Below are 17423 nucleotides of genomic sequence, written 5' to 3'. Positions count from 1 at the left end.
GGTGGGATTCTGGGGTGTCTGTGCAGGGCCAGGAGCTGGACTGGATGATCCTGGTGGGAATTCTATAAGTCTGTGAAAAATCATATTTAAAAATATCAGCTTTACTGAAGCAGTTCATAAAAACCCAGCCGTGCTAGAAACGCCAAGACAGGGGCGGCGTGGGTTTTGAGCAGGCCAAGACAGTCTGCGTGGAATTTAACTAGAGAGGCCACAGAGGCTTCAGTCCTGCTGCAAAAACTGCACCAATAAATCATTTCCAAATCTTGACAATGGGCAAAAAAATAATTTATAAGAGGTACAGAAGTTCGTGGTGAACATGAACACTCAGGAGATTTGTGCAAGCTACAGAGAGGTATAAAGGGCTGGAGGATTCTGGGGTTTCCCTGTTGGCAAGAACAGCAGGAGGACACCAGAATGATGGAGCCAAGCCAGGCAGGGAAAAGTTGAGGCTGTCCCATCCCTGAAGTGTCCAAGGCCAGGCTGGACAGGGCTTGGAGCAGCCTGGGGCAGTGGAAGGTGTCCCTGCCATGGCAGGGGGTGGAACGGGATGGGTTTTAAGGTTCTTCACATTTACAGGAACTCCTCGCCTCCTTCATGGCCCATTGTGTTTCAAGGCAGAGATCATGGACTGGGATGAAGATGTCATTTTTCAAATCTGAGGCAAAAAACCTCTGATTTTGTAAGCACATTTGGAAGAAACTCAAAAGGTGCAGGGTCCAGTTTGGTCTCATCAGACCAGGTCTCCCACGGGACCTCTGGATCTGGTCCTACAGATGTTCCAAAGCATAAATTAAGAACATAAAGTTCTCTTTCATGTTTCTTGTAGACCAAAGGAGCTTCTGGAATTTCATTGGCCATACAAACACAGAATTGTACAACAGAAGTTTCTTGAGCTGCCACAGCTTTCCAAAACTGAATCTTCAAAGAATTTGTGTTATTTTTCTTACTGAAACATTAATTTTAATCCATGTACAGGATCAGCTGCCATGAACTCCATGCACGCATGCCTCAACTACCACTGATTTTATCCTTTTGTCCCTGCTGCAATACATTGTCTGTTATTTTATTGTTAATCATTAACATTCCTATGGAATTTGATGTCACTAATACACAGGCCCATCCTCCCTGACATTCCTCATCCCTCATTCTGTGTGCTGGCAGCACAGCAAAATTGGAGTGCACTGGGTTAAATGCTTCCCATGCTGCTCCTTGGTTATATTTTATTTACCAGGATCTCTATAATGTGCGAGATTTTTTTTTTCCTTTTGAGATTTCCTCGTTTCTTTCAGAACACTTTCACCTTATTTCCGGGCTCCTTTTCCCCAGGGGGCAAAGTGGAGGTTCAGAAACTTCATGTGAACTTCCTGAAAAAGAAACAGATCACCTATTAGGAAACCCAAAAGGAATGTGCTGTGAACATGGTTTAATATGTCCCAAAGAAAGAGCTGCCTCTACTCACAACACAAGATCCAAAATTCATTGTTGTACTCAGTTTATTGATTTACTAATGTAGTTATTATTTGTGATTTCGATGGCAGATGGAATTCTATTTCCATTATTTGATTCAGGTTAATCAGGGGATAATGTGCTCCTTTTATACGTTCACCTAAAGACTCTTCAGGTGCTCAAGACTCATGTCCAGAACTGCAACTCAAATCCCCTTCTGTCCTGCAATTATGGCTGTTTCCTTCCAAAATTATAATCTGTTTAAAATCTAGGGTTAATATTTGAACTGAAATAGTTCACACATACAAATTACATCTAAGGTGGAAAGGTTTTTGTGGGGCTCTGGCCTTTCAGGTGCTTTCACTGCTTTTAAAATACCTGTAAGTGGTTGTGGGGATGTGCTCCTTTGCCCCAAAACTTCACTGGAAGCATTGCTGCTGGCCACTGGATGGGCTCATCCCATCACTCCAGACCTTGGGAAGAACAAATCTGACAAAGGTCCTGCAGACAACACCTGTGAAGATGTAAAAAACAACTCACCAAGTCCTCAGGAAATTTTTATTTGTTTGGCTTCAGGAGAGTTTTGACATTATTTAACTCACAGATTGTGAACTTCCCAAATCTTCATTATTTCCCAGCACCAAACTTGTATGCTGAATCACTGGTTACCCTGGAGAACAGCAAATACTACTTGCAAGAGGTGACTAAAATCAATTCAGAATATACAAGGTGAAGGAAAAAAATCAGAAAATCATAGAATCATTAGGGAAAATACCTCTAAGATCATCAAGTCCAGCCATTAACCCACCACTAAACCTTGTCCCCAAGAACCATATCTGCATGTTTCATAAAAGAAAAATCAGAGAAATTAGATTTTCATGCCAGCTGACTTTATTGAAGTTGAGAATATTCCCAGTATCACTGGTACTTGATACAAGGCCTTGTAAGATCTGGCTGGAAGTTCCTTTCAGCACTTTTTATTGAAAGGACACTGAGTCTCCATTGCTGCAGTCCAAGCTTGGGGTGTCTGAAATAAATAAAGTTAAAAAACCCAACCTTAACAGGCTTGAAACTAGAGTAAAAAAAAAAAAACAAAACAAACAAAAAAACCCCAAAAATCAAAAAAACAATGTGCCACAGCCTGGGGATATTTCCAGAGACAGACAGAGAAATAGAGACAGCTCTTGGACACCCCAGGAAAACAGAGAAAACAAATTGCCTCCTCAGGATGTTTAAAGTCAATTTTCACTTTCTGTTTTCCAGGACTTCCAAAGGTCAGAATGAGGATGCTCCTCTAAAACCTCCTTAGGCCCCATTCTCTTTAGGATATGTTGGGATCCACAATCCTGCAGCCAAAACCTCTCTCTCTCACCTGAAGATGACATTGGTTCTATAGCACCTACAATGCAATTAAACTGGGGGATAATTCAATTAAACTGGGGCATAATCCCACATCTCCAATATTCGTGGGAAAAAAAATACCTAAATCTGTAAATCTGTGCTTCTTTTTCCCCTTTTGCTTCATTTTTCCATGACAAAAATGAGCGCCGCGGGGAAAGCTGCCCTTCTGCCTGTGCAGATTTAGGAAAAGCAGGGGGGACGGGCTGAGATGCAGGGGTGTAATTTCAATGTTATTATGCCTGAGTTAAATCTCTTCTCAAAAATTTGGCCCTGCACAAGGCTGAGCTCGGGCACAGCCCCAAACCACAGCTGTAAAAACCTCGCTCATTTGAAAGGTACAGTTGTGCTGCGGGACAAACACGCGGCTCTTCCCAGCCCGGCCGCTCTCCTCTGCTCTACACTCTCTGAATTTTATCGTTGGAAAATGAGGGGCATCTTACCCAATTAGGTACTCCATAGCCTAATCAGCTTCTCTCCCGACCAGCAGAATGTGATGTGCCTGGGCCCAGCTGTTCCCTGGTGGTGGTGCTGTCAGTCAGATTCTGCTGGAGAGAAAAGCAATGCCGAGCCCAGGACATTCCTGCACATCTGTTAGCTGCAAACAGGGAGAGCAAAGGATGCTACAGCAATTTCCAGGAACAATAAGGATTAGCTGCTCATCTGATACTAACAACGTGCACCTTTCCCTCTTCTTCAGCGTGTCTGTCAAATAATGTAATTATTAAGGACCAACAATGTGGCTTTTTATGTGAACCAGCGCTGACTATGCTGGAGTATTGCATTTTTAATTATTATGATGTTAAATGGCTTTAATTGCTGACACTCTCCTGATTCACAGAGCATTTTTATAACATTTATTAAAAAAAGGCCAAAGTTTATTTTACAGTCTGCAATAAAGCAGAACACAAAACCCAGCAATTGGCTCAATGAGCCCAACACATTAGTTCTATACACAGACTGCATATTATTCTTGCTCTATAAGTGATGTGAAAAGCAAAATTGAAGTCCTGCACAAAATTTGATCATCTTACTTAATAACAACAGATGCTCAGAGCAGTGGCATTTTGAAAAGAGCTCTGTATGCTACTGGTTATTAAATGGCAGGACATTTGGCATCCTCCAGCATTATACCATTTGAAAACCATGGAGTCACATAAATAGCCGATGAGAGCTGGGAGAAAAAAAAAAAAAAAAGCCAGCTCCTGTCTGCATAGCAAAACTCATTTCATTTAAAATATTTAAAATGAGCAGGCTGCCTTTCAAAAGAAAAGTCTGGAAAACTTAGGGGAGGGGGAGCTTCCCTTTTATCTGGGAAATACAGGAAAGCAAATATGTTGGGAGGAAGAGAAGAAATGGTTCAACAGCACGACTGATCAGCCTTAACTGAGAATGCTAATGGCTTCTGCTGCTTTGTGTCAGGGGCTCAGCACAGTTTGGGAAAGGCTCTGGCACCAAATTTCCTCCTTGATTTAAAAAGGAAAACATTGGCAATACGTAGGCAAATTACCATAAGTGCAGGACGGATCAACAACGCGTGGGGATCATTTTAACGGAGCAATTCCTATTAAAAAAGAGGGAATCACCAAAGACAGTGGCTCACTTTCTTTGTAGGATAAATTTTCCTCACACAACATGGGCCGCCTTCAGTTATGCCATTGTTAGATTCATATCTACTCTGAAAAGTTCTAATTGGGTTGATGAGCACATAGAGTGGAGTGTTCTCATTTTTATTTCAGTTTAAGAACAACTCTGTTCCACCTTTATCAAGGCACAAACCATCAGGATGCATTTGCCCAACACGTTTCACTTAGAACAGCTAATTCTACACACTGTTCCAAGGAATACTAGCAAAGCTGTGAATAAATACCTACATTAGGTATTTTTACAATTTAAAAAAAATATTATCTTAAAAAAAAAAACAAACTAATACACAACGGATTTGCCTGCAAGTTGAAGGAAGGATTCACTGGGCTATAAGGGAGGGGGTCTGTATGCACAGTGCTTTTATTTCTACTTAATAAAATCTTGAAGATTGGGTTATAATGGCTGTGCTCCCCCATCCTCAAGTATGGCGTGGCAAATGGTGCCACTGTCATTAAGGGTGCATTGTTGTTTGTTTTATGCTAATCTTCCTTCAGCGTGACAGACTGTCACCTGCATGGGGGGTAACTTTCAGCACTATATTAGCCCATATGGCACAAGCTAAATTGTATCTAAGCTATGGGCTAATTATGGATGAGTTAATAAAACCAAGCAATGTCAGTCTGGCCACTTCTTCTGGTCCTCTGCCGACCCCCCAAGTGAGTTATTGCCTGCGCTGCTCTCTTCAACTATTTTCATTTTTGCTCTCCACAATTGCTGCCAAGCTTTATGGTTAAGACACTTTAATCCTTCTCCTTTCTCAATCCGGTGCAAGATGAGATTAAAACAATCTCTGCACACTTTTTCCACGTGATAACTTTCCCTGCTAATCAAGGGGTGGTGCAACCTCCCGAATACTAAACACGAACGCACCGCGTTGGGTTTCCTGGAAATCTGCTGGCACAGCTGTGACATAACAGACAGATTTTCGTATTTTCAGGGAGTGAAAAACACAGTTCATCTTCCTTAAGTACAGGATGAAAGAGATGAACATTTATCCCCTTAAATGCACATCCAAGTAACAGAAAACCATAGGAATGGATGAATCTTTTCTTGTGTTTTAAGGTCACACAAACACTAAAGTGTTTTTTTGGACAAAGACCCAGCTTCTTTCCCTTCTTCAGAATGAGGGGAGGGAGGAAGAGAGTGCCTCCCAAGTGTTAATGTTCCCACATCGCTCCGCTCCGTCTGCTCGGCTTTGTCCCCACTTGTGCCTTTCAGTTGTCAGCCCTGGCAGCTGTTTCAGGCTCCCTCTTCAGCAAAGTTTGCTCTCCAAATGCTCTGTGCTCTGCAGCCAGCACAAGGAAAGCACAGCAACAAAGTGCAGACACCAAATTTTGGACCGAATTGGACGGAAAAATGTAGAAAAATCTTGTCAGTGATTAATAAAAAAAATCTCCAAATATTAATAATAATAATAAAACCTTCAGTAACAGGAAAAGAAAAAGGGAGGAAAAATGAAGTGGAAACTCCCATCAGTTCTTTGCCTCCACTCCTGCAAAGCTCCTGCCCTGATCTACTGCCTGAAAGCATATCAGGAGCAGGTGGAGACCAAGCCCAGCTGAGCAGGAAGAATTATTCACAGACTGCTCAAGTTTTAACTAGACAAAACCCCAAACAAGTAATTTCTAGAAAAACGTCATTTTGGGGGATATATTCTTCAAACCTGTCAGTGAGGTGTTTCCTCAAACTGAACAGTAGAAATCAGGACTCGGGGTATGAGATATTCAGGATATGAGATATTCAGGATATGAGACACTCAGGACACCACCCAGCTTGTGGCATTGGCCACCCTCAGCCCAAGAGCCCAAAGTTTAGGACATCCTCTCTTTGTTTGCTCAGCCAAGTCCACAATTCCTCCACCATTCCACAGGTCTTGTAGGATTTTCAGGAGCTGGACTTTGATGCTCCTTTAGGTCCCTTCCAACTCAGAATAATCTGGGATTTTGTTTTCTGCATTCAGTCCAGCTGAGTTAGCAGTGGAGTATGACAATGAGAAGGCTCAAGCATAAAACTTCTGGAGCAAAGCATAGAAAGTGAGAAGTGTGAATTTGGATGTGGTAGCAGATACTCAGCACTTTCAGGTTTTGGCCCAAGCTCTCCCCAGAGGGGTGTTAAAACATCCCTAAAAGCAAAGGTTTGAATTATGTCAATGCACTAAAGATACTTAATAAAAACTTACATTTTAAAAAAATAAATAAATAAACCCAGGCTCAATTTGTGGGAGTCAGAACATCCTTCCAGCCCAAGCAGCCTCATTTGTAGACGAAGCTGCACAGCTCTAAAAGGAAATACCTCAAGGTTGCTGTGCTTTGGAGTGATTACTTCCCCATCACAACTTCATACCCCTTTCAACACGAGTATGGAAGAAATAAGGAGACTTCTTGTTCTTTATTTCCTGTAAGGAACAATGCCATGTTTCACACAATGCCTTGTTAAATACAAAGTCATCAGGCAAACTGCCTTTAAACCCATCATACATAATGAAATGTTTCATCTGGAACAGGAATTGTTTTTCCAATTCCAAGTTTTACTCTCTCCTTGGCTTTTTCCTCTTTCCCTTCTTATTTTCTTCCCTCATTTTATAGACAGTCTGTTAATCTACTCAGACCTACAGTACTGAAAGCTCTTCTCACTCAGGGAGTCACCCCTGGAAGTGTATTTTTTTTGCCTTAAAAGTCAAGTTCAGACCTAATCACCACTTAAATAGCACAAGGAGACCAAGGCAATATCATTGCTATTCAAGTTACTTGGTCCTTTGCTCAAGAAAAATTCTTCCCTAGACTATTCCCTCACAGAGTTGAACCCATTGGTTTGAAACTGAGATGAAGTTTTCCCTCTAAAAGATTAACTTAATTAAATTAAATTCTAATTCCGTTCAAACAAATTCTGCAATTCTGGAAAATCTTATGGTTCACGTTACACCTTCAGTGATTCCAACGGCCCTTTCTGGCCTGGTGGAGCTCGACTGGTCTATGATTCTGTGAAATTACTCAACAGATTAATTAAGAATGGCAAAGCCTAGTTCAACCTTCAAACCTGAACTGGTGTCTCTTACCTTGTATTCTCTGTAACACCAAGGAACTTTATTTCTTTGTTGTGTTGCAGAAACACTGACACAGGAATTACTGCATTGTGCTTTCCTTTCAAATACCAGGACCTCTAAAAGTGCCTCTTCTTGGTTGATCGAGGTCATTTGTTGGCAGAATATTCTTCCCCAGTGGGTGGTCAGGCACTGGAACAGGTTCCCCAAGGAATTGTTAATGGCACAAGCCTGCAGAGACCAAGAAGAGCTTGGAAAACGCTCCCAGGCACAGGGTGGAATTGTTGGGGTGTCCCAAACAGGACCAGGAGCTGGACTCAATGATCCCCGCGGGTCCCCTCCACCTCAGGATATTCTGATTGTATGAATATCCCCCAAGCAGCTCTTTCCAGCATTTCAGGGACTTCAGCAAGCTGGGAAAGGCAATCAGCAGCTTCAGGAGCTGGAAACCTCTAGTTCTGATCTGCAACCCAAAACTGGACTGCAGGAGGGTTCACGGGAGCAAATACCCCACAGAAGGTGTTCATGGCTCTGTGGCTGGATCAATTCCTCCCTACACAAGCTTTTCTTGTAACAAACTCTCTACAAATGACCAGCCAGGCTCTGTGACCTAGCCTTTGTTCTCATGAATTGCACCTCAGGTTGCTTCCTCCTTGGTAGTCATGGCTCTGCTGTCTCACCTGATGTTTGAAGAGATCTAAAGATTAGACCTCTTAACGGCACACTGTGTTCACTATACAAATTATTGATCGCTCCTTTTTAGACCACTTTTCTCACTGTCTCCTGGAGTGAATTGAGAACAAAATACAGCTGATAATATGTGCCCTTTCCTCAAGTTCAACCACCAGAATGCTTGGGTTACAGTCTCACAGGATGTTTTTATCATTATCTGGCTCCCCCCAACCAGTAACACTCAGGTTTTGAGAAGCAGAGCAGCCCTCACTGATAGCCTGATACATTAATTATCTCCCTGTAATAGCTGCGTATCTGAATTCTATAACAGAATCTAGATTACACATTTTCTATATTTGTTTTCATGTTTCTTTTAGCAGAAAATAAACTCTGAGCCAAGCTGCAAACTTGGCTGTTGCTCTGACTTCTGTTTCCAGAAGATCCATCAACACACTAAAATTAGGCTTACACAGCTAAAGCCTTCTTTTTCAGGTGTCTTCTATGGAAAAAGCCCATTACTCTATGAAAATGAAGATGTGATGCTTATTTGCATGGCAGGATTTAGCACAGGGCATTTGGAGTAGGAAAGCTGTTACAGTGAAAGCAAAATGTGTTTGGTAAGAGCCAGCGCAATCCCAAAAACAAGCTAAGGAATGCCCATAGAGTGCTTGGTTTATTGGTCCTTCCCTGCATAATCCTTCCCTGTTCAAGGAGCTAAAAGACCTTTTTCAAGCAGTTGTTTTCCTCCACCACTTTGCTGTATTCCCCACAAGCTCAAGAAAAACAGATCCTCACCCAAGATCATCATTGCACTGAGATGTGCTGCCTTTATGTGTTCAAACCATCTAAATTAAAATGACCTCGAGGCTTTTTCCCTGGGAATGAACAAAACCCTCCTTGACAGAAGCTGCTTTGGGCCACCAAGGCCAGGAGCAGCAGGGAAGAGAGGATGAGCTGTGCCAGGCTCCGTGCGCACATTTACAATGGTTTGGAGCTGGATAAAAGGAGTTGATCATCTAAAAGTTCTCTTCCAACCTTCAGGATTATATGAAAAGAACTTACTGGACGTGCTAAAGGTGCCACATCTCCAAGTCCTGTGGAGAAAAAAAGGGTTGGAGCATCTCCATGCCCAGGATAGGCTGAGGGAGCTGGGGCTGCTCAGCCTGGAGAGGAGCCCCAGCTGAGAGGGGCCTGAGCCCTGGGTGTCCCTGGCTGTCCCTGGCTGTCCCTGGGTGCAGAGAGGACTCTGAGCAGGGCCCAGCAATGACCCCAGAACCACGGGCAGGGACTGAGCCCAGCAATTCCCCTGCACAGGAGGCAGAACTTCTGCCCTGGGCAGTGCCCAGCCCTGAGCAGAGACCAGAGAGAATCTGGGGTCTCCTCCCTGGGGGTACTCCAGATCCATCTGGACACAATCCAGAGATCTTACACCTGCTACGTCTCTCTTGACTGACATAAAGATGTCTTTGGTGAGGAAAGGGATACAGAGAACAGGCTAAGCACAGATAAAGAGGAGTCAGAGAGGAGACAGCACAAACTTCGGCTTGATTGTGCACAACAGTCACGTTTTCCCAGCAGCAGGAGGAGTCTGTGTCCCTACATAAGAGAAAGGTCCTCTTTTACAGCCCAAACTCCATCATTTGATATTCAGCAGCTGGATACAGTAAAAATCAGTCGTGGTGTAAAATATGAACTCCTGGTAAGCTGATACACCTCGGGCTTTTCACAGCCCTGGGCGCTGAGTGTCTGAAGATTGCTCAGCTCGGAAAGGTCACTCGTGCTGTACACAGGAACCTGACCACGGTCAGCTGTAAAGAGCAGATATTGTTCCCCTTGTTTGTAAAGACTTTAGGAATGTAAACAGGAGCGCTCAGGCTCTTTCTTTGGGATGTATCAGATTCATGGGCGCTGTGTGCCGAGTTCACAAATGTGAGACTTCGCCGTTGGTTTTGGCAAGCCTGGTCATAATCTTCAGCGAAATCAAAACACTGCAAAGATCACACTCCACATTTCTAAGACCTAATTTAATTAAAATCTTTCACTGGGAAGGGATGGTTTCAAGCTCTCCCCCTTCTTCCTTTGCATACAGACATAAACATTCACCAGAACCAAACTTGGCATTGATTTTCCTTTATCCCTTGTACTAACCTGAAGTCCCGAGAGATAAAGAGATGAGGTTAAGGTTAAGAAAGTTATGCACAACAGCTCTTAACCTGATGGCAGGGAGATAAGAAACATGCTAGTATCATTTAGGTGAACTCATCTATCAAATTACCTATCCCTGTTGGATTTGGTGGGGAGTGTTCCCACTTTTAAGTGAATAATTTGCTCATGCATCTTCAAAAGTTTTCCCAGCAAGCTTTAAGTCAAACATCCATTAGAAAAAAAAGGACAGTTCCTTGAAGTTTTGGCCACCTGTTTGGAAGAGATCCCCTGGCATCAGGTTAGAGACAGAGCTGAAGAAAAGCACAACAAAATGTGCTCGATGCTGCATTACATCTTCTCCATATTCCTCCTAATGTGGGAATTCAGATGCCAACATTGATTATCTGTTTTGCAGTGAGGTCACTGACATCACAGAGAGCTCTTCCACAGGTCAGATCTTCTCCTGGTAGGAATTGTCTCCACATCAGGGACATCAGCGAAACCACCATGATTTATTTTAGGGGGGAATTAATGCAGTTGGGTGGTCTCATGTCAATCACAGCCAAATTCCTGCAGTGCTGAAGCTGTTCCCAGCAGAGATTTGGGATGAACCTCAGTCCAACTGCAAATTTTTGGTGATGTTCAAAATGAAACGTCTGTTTTAAGGGCAACTCCCCGCAGCCAAGGTAGCTTTTACTGTAGGTCTGTGCAATAAATTGTGCTGATTTTGGTGACATTATTTCCATCTTGAAATCACTTATTAAGAAAAGACAGTAAATAACCTGTTTCTTCAATATAAGAAGTGTTTGAGTGGGAAACACTAAGCAAGCTCACTGCCTTTCTTAGACATTTGTTTTCCATTTGCCTTTTAAATAAAAAGTAATGCTTTGCTTAGTAATTTCTCTGTTTTATTTAATTATTCGCACCAAATCCAGATCACTTCCTCCCTTAGGTAAAGATTTCTGTTTATTAAAGGCAAAAATGCATGAAGAATTTTATTTTCCATTCAGCAATTTGGTCCAATTTTCTTAAGCTAAGAAACACTTACTCAAGGTTTTATTTGTGTAAAACCAAGCTGAACTATAAATTCAGTATATGCACTCCATGTAATCACTTTGCTCCATGGAAAACTCTGGAAAACTGTGGAAGCCAAGGGTAGTTTTGACTGATTTTGTCCTTGGGAAATCACACATCCCAAGACAAAAAATATTGAAGGAGGATAATGTATTTATCATTAATCTTGCAAGGTTATTAGTCAGTTGTAAGGGCTTTGTATTGTTTTGAGTTTTTTTCTTTTCCAGTCCAGGTTGTTTTATTATTTAATTTTTCTCTACAGATATTTTCCTGGCCAGAAAATTAGTTGTTAATAAAAATTACTTCAGATACTGAATTTTAACCTCATCAAAAATCAGCAGAGAGGCTGCTGGCCCCTTCAGTCCTACTCCACTCTCCAAATAAATCAAAATAACATATTTGCAATGCAAAGTTTTGCATAAGGCATCAGGGTCCGTTTAACTACTGGAGGAGCCAAATTCAGGGTTTAAGGCACAAGCTAAGTTTTTTCCTTTTTTTTTTTTCCATGGCTTCACTCTGCCCACTGAGTGGAACAACCAATTCCAGAGGCAGGTCCTGGGCTTATTGTGCTCCTACTGGAGAAATATCCCTTGCTGGATGAAACAGCTACTCAGGTTTCTCTCGAAGCTCTAATTCCCAAAGCAAAGAATTTGGGGTAGCCATCCAAAAATAACTGAGTGTTTCCTGATGAGCACCGTGGCCAGACAAAGAGAATCAACTCAGCCACATTTTTATCCAAGTGGAAGGTAATGGCTCGTATATCTAATTTTATATTCAAGCAATAAATTGAATAATAGTTATTTTCTACTGTTCCTCTCGTTGCAGATTTATAGAAGGGACAGCTAAACCTCAACAATTAACTGAGGAAATATTAGCCAGCCATTGATTGCAGAGTTTTTAAGTCTACAATATCTTCAGTAGTAGAAGAGGAGTAGAGAAAATAAAGTTAGGTAATAGAAATGGGAAAGACTTTAGGTGAATTGTGTATAAACATTAAACATCCTGGACAATGGAATCACAGATTCACAAAGTCATCCAGGTTGGAAGAGACCTTCAAGGTCATTGAGTCCAGCCATCAACCCAGCACCATTAAATGGGATGATTTATCCATCTGATTAATCCATCTGATTTAGCTGGACAGGGTTTAGAGCAGCCTGGTCTAGTGGAAGGTGTCCCTGCCCATGGCAGGGGGTGGAATGAGATGAGCTTTAAGGTCTCTTCCAACCCAAACCAGTCTGGGATTCTGGGATTCTCAGTCATTTGCACTTTCCTTGTCTTTATCCCAGAGCCTGGACTGGGTGGTGGCTGCTGGAAGCTCAGGGACAAAGCTGGAGGCACAAACACCCTTTTCTGCCTTCCACGGTGTCAAAGTAAAGCCATGAAAATTCTTTCTTGGTTTTAGCTCTCACATTGGGGTTTAAAATAGCTGCTAGTTAATTCTTTCCAATTCCTGATTATTTTATTATTTCTACTGCCATAGGAACTCTCAGCATCCTCTTATCATCACAGACACCATCCCCACACTCCAACCTCAGCAGAAAACAGAGGTAAAGCCCAATCTCTTGCCCTTAATCACTCCTTCTAATGTGACATAAAAAATAAATTCAAACAGGGAAGAAATAGTTTGAAAAATATCTACTTAAGGGAAAGGAAAATCATCCAAACCCTGCTTGATTTCTGCAGCAAATAGCTCACACATGGTTAAAACAATATCCTAGGGAAAGAGAGCAAAGAATGTTGTGCAACAAACTCACTCTTTAACCTGACCCAGCTTCTGTGAGAAGTAATTTTTAAACATTCTTAGTAATTCCTGATATTTTTCTTAATAAAAGTGGCTGCAGTGAAGACTCTCAAGGACAAAGAACAATTAAGCTATGCCTCTAAAGTACATTAAACCATATTCAAAGCAAATGGTAACATTAATTCACAATAAACCTGCAGGAACATCACTTGATAAATTATAGTTCATGCCTGTTTGTACGATGGAAAAACTTCTTTTGGACCTGGAGAAATCTGCTTCTCTTTGCACAAAGGATGCTCTGCACCAGTTGGTTGTAGACAAAATGCCTCCAAAGATACCAGCACAGCCTCTGGAAGAGCAATCCTCAGGAAAAAAGGATTGTTTATAACATGTAGGGCCCTCTCTGGCACCTTGAGAAGAGCAAGGAGTGAGGTGAGGGGACTGCAAAAGCACCTTTGTGCCCCAAGGTGGCTCAGTTACAGACGTACAAAATGCAAATTAGGGAGAATTTGGGTTTCTTTCCATTACAATGAGGCTCTGCTGAAGACTGGGATAGCCCGAGGTCTGTTTTGGATATGGGGAAAGGCACTTTTGACCCAGGCTTTCTCTTCTCCAGGTGTGTCCCGCACAAGTTTTAAATTAATCAGGGCTGCAGGATTCAGCCCTTCAAGAATTAAATGATTATTTGATTGAGTAGCTGCTGCCTAGACGCATTTGTAAGAAACAATAATTTCCCTCAACAACAACAAAAAAATCATTAAGCAGAAGGCCATCGAAATTAGTTACAGAAACAACCATATTTGTGTTGATCTTTGGCCACTGTAAATCAGCATAACCTGGATGACTTCAAAGGAATTGGTGCCAATGCACAGCCCTGGGAATCTGCTCTGCTGCACTTAAACTCTGCCCAACATCTTGACATCCTGCGCGAGCTCAGTGTTTATTCTCTCGCATTAAAAGGACAGAAGCACACACACCTTTCATCTGCTCGCAGCAAATTGCTTGTGATTTCTCCTTGGCTACAACGCTCAGCTGTGGCCGGCCACAGAAAGGTTGTCCAGCTGCTTAGGAGCGCATTTAAATATGAATTGGAACACGAGTGTTTCATGGAAATTTGGCCGCTCCCAGCTCTCCCTGGCTTTGTCCGCCTGGAGATTGTTTGTCCCTCCTTTCAGCTCAATAGCTTCTTTCAAATTATAACAAACAAGGATGCTGGGGAATACCAGGAAACAGCTCCAAAGATGTAGTGCTCTTTTATATTCCTGGGCATGTCACTTGCTAACAGCCCCAGCGCCTGCTCTTCCAAACTGGAACAAGGGCGAGGACCGACCGAAATTCCCCGCTCCCGAGAAAACAAACAAACCAACCCACCCACCCCCTGCAAACAAAGAGCAAAAAATATTTCCTCAATTAGGCAGTTGAAAAAAAATGGTCCAGAACCTGGCAAGACTCATCCATGTGTGGGCGCCTCGCTTTCCTCACTCCTCTGGCTCGTTTCAAATGGATTCCGTCAAGAATAATGGCCAAGAATTGGTTCTTGATCTTCCATGAAAAAAAGTAAGGTACAAAGTAAATGAGATAAACTGTGCTGCAGGAATATAAATTAATGATGACTTCATAGCAGACCTTCTCGCCTTGCGTAAGATTAATTAGAATAAATGCCTGAATTGGGTGCTAGAATTTCTTTTAAAGCTTGGATTTTCATGGGTACATCTATTTCTTATGAATTTTACAAACTGAAATACAAGTTGAAATTCAGATGCATTGATTATTGTCAGATTTGGTCAGATTCCAGTCTCTAGAAATCAGCAGCAGTGCTGAGGAATTATTACTATTATTAATATCACTATTAGCATTATTATTTTCATGTCTGTCCACTATGACTCTGCTTCATTTTTTAGGGGAAAAATAAAAGTGCAGCTAAAATATGCTCTTATGTAAGTTTTAAAACATCATAAAAGAGCAAATCCTCATTTTTTTTTACCCCAAATTCCTCTGTTTGAAGGACAGGTTATTCCAGACACAGGCCTGTGATCCAGAATTTCTCCCTTTCCCAATCTACCTACTCGGAAAGCAGTTTTCTCTAATGAAATCAGAAAATGGCAGTGGCAATTACTGCATGTTTCCAGCTTTTTTCCTTTCCCTGATGGTCCCAGACTCATGGTATGGGGAAGCTGATTTTTTAAATGTCATCGCTTTTGTCACTTTAAGTTCTATTAAGATTGGTTATTGACTTTATGTATAATTAATGGCTTCCAAGGTCCTACATTTTTACACGTGACAAACCCTGGTGCTGAGAAATGAACAAATTCCTGTTGTTTATTGCCCTTCCCTCTTCCCCACCCAGGAGGAACAGGAGTCACTTGAACTAAAGCCCTACGGCTTCTCCCATGAAGGTGTCTGGATGTTTCTCACTTAGGTTGATGTGACAATTATTAGACCTGGCACATATAAACACAAAAAGCAAGAGGCATTAACAGGTCTATTCACCAAGGGTTCTGCAGCCTTTGCACAAAAAAAAAAAAAACCCTTAAATAAAAGTAACATGCCTAAATTGTGTAAATGTCAAGTTTTTCTCATTCCTTAATTCCCCTCTCTTTGATGTGCAATACTCCCAACTCTGTCTCTGCTCAATGGAGAGGTGCTGGGCTGATAAAAACCAACTCATCCTGGCACATTCCTGGTCTCACAAAGGATGCAGACTTGGACCACGATCCAAAAATGCACTTATGTGCATTGCACCTGCAGAGAAGCATTTGTTTGGAGCTCATTTCCCCCTGCCCCGAGGGGACTGACAGCGTTTGCCACACAGGGCTGAGAACAGCTCTGCAATGTCCTGCTGGTGCCCCACTGCATCTGGAGGGAAGACAAAGCAAAAAGTGGGGAGAAAAGTTCTGTTTTCCCACCTTTGGGCTGTTCTGGAGAGCTTCTGCCCCGGAGACAGAGGGTCACTCTGGTCATCCCACCCACAGAGGAGTGGAAGCCGTGCCGGTGTCTCCCCACCTTCAGCAATCTGCACCCTTGCAGGAGTGACAGCATCCCGGAGGGGAGACCACAGGCCCGTTGTTTATTGCAATTCTAAGTGCAGAGGTTGTCCTCTGACACCATTTCAGGCTGTGCCAAGCCAGACAGCAACAAGGAGCTGCCAGGATTCCAGGATGAAGTAGAAAACCCTGCCTTTGGCTTTGACCTGGATGACTGGCACCTTGAAGGGGTTCGTGGAGATGGAGGGGCACCTCTTCCTTTTACAGGAGGTGCTAAGCTCTTTCTTCCACACAATGTAAAAGAAAATTCATCTGTGAATGGTGTCTTTCTTGGGGGAATTAAGTTTCTATAGAAAAATGATCTCTTTATGTATCAGAAAAATACTTGATGCTTGTAGAGAGAATGGTTTGGGTTGGAAGGGACCTTAAGGATCATCTCATTCCAACCACCACGGAAAGGAAACTTTTCACTAAACCAGACTGCTCAGAGCCCAAATAATTCCATACAACCTCTACAGAAACAAAGCCCCCTGTGCCTAAAGTCCTTAAATCTACCCAGAACACCTGTAATTAATTGTCTGACCAGCAACAGCTTTCAGTGAAAAAAGACATGCAGACACTCCACCCACAGCAGATTTCAGCCCCCAGACCCACCTCTGTGGTGGTGTGAAGTCCCTTTCCTGCTCCTGCCTTCCCCCCAGTCCCGTCAGCGGCGCGTGGCGCTGGCGCAGATGGCGGCTGTGGCACGGGCAGAGCGTGCCAGCTGTCGGGGACACAGGTGCGGATGCTCCCGCTCGCTGCTCTCTGGAAACCAGACCTCCAGGAGCCAGGCTCCAGCAAGAGAAAAGGGACACCGCCCACATTTCCACTTCTCACTTAGCTGCTGAATAAAAGATCACAAGCAAAAGCGTCTCTTAAAGGCCGTTCTGCACAAGGCTTGAGTCGATAAGTTACTGGAATTTTGTCTCAGTAAATAGGCAACATATTGTTACAGCCATTATTATGCACACTTGACACACAGATCCATCCATAAAGCAATTTGAGAACGAGGCACCAGTTATTCAGGCCCTCGCTGTAATCCAAATATCCACCTTATCCCAAATGGCACAGCCAACTGCCCACGTGTCCTTTATGGGGGTGAAATATGGAAATAAGCAGGAGAAAATCCAAGATTCATCATCACTTGGAGTTAACATCACCTCAATTGCATGGTGATTTTCATGTGGCTGATGTGTGTTTTCAAATCCATGGCTCTCCAGATTGGAGGGAAGTCACT

General features: G+C 42.7%; 1 long non-coding RNA gene across 1 annotated transcript; it reads right to left on the bottom strand.

Moving 5' to 3' along the window:
- Nucleotides 1–2311: 2311 nt before the first annotated feature.
- LOC119702901 lies at nt 2312–16956 on the bottom strand. Its single transcript, XR_005257483.1, has 3 exons — nt 16802–16956; nt 3288–3442; nt 2312–2473 (listed from the first exon to the last, which is right to left on the bottom strand). It is a non-coding gene; the product is annotated as an uncharacterized LOC119702901 (long non-coding RNA).
- Between the last annotated feature and the right edge of the window lie 467 nt (nt 16957–17423).

Source organism: Motacilla alba, chromosome 6 (assembly GCF_015832195.1).
Source record: "Motacilla alba alba isolate MOTALB_02 chromosome 6, Motacilla_alba_V1.0_pri, whole genome shotgun sequence".
NCBI lineage: Eukaryota > Metazoa > Chordata > Aves > Passeriformes > Motacillidae > Motacilla > Motacilla alba.
The sequence above is the reverse complement of the archived record's forward strand: the minus strand, read 5'-3'. Positions and strand labels throughout refer to the sequence as shown.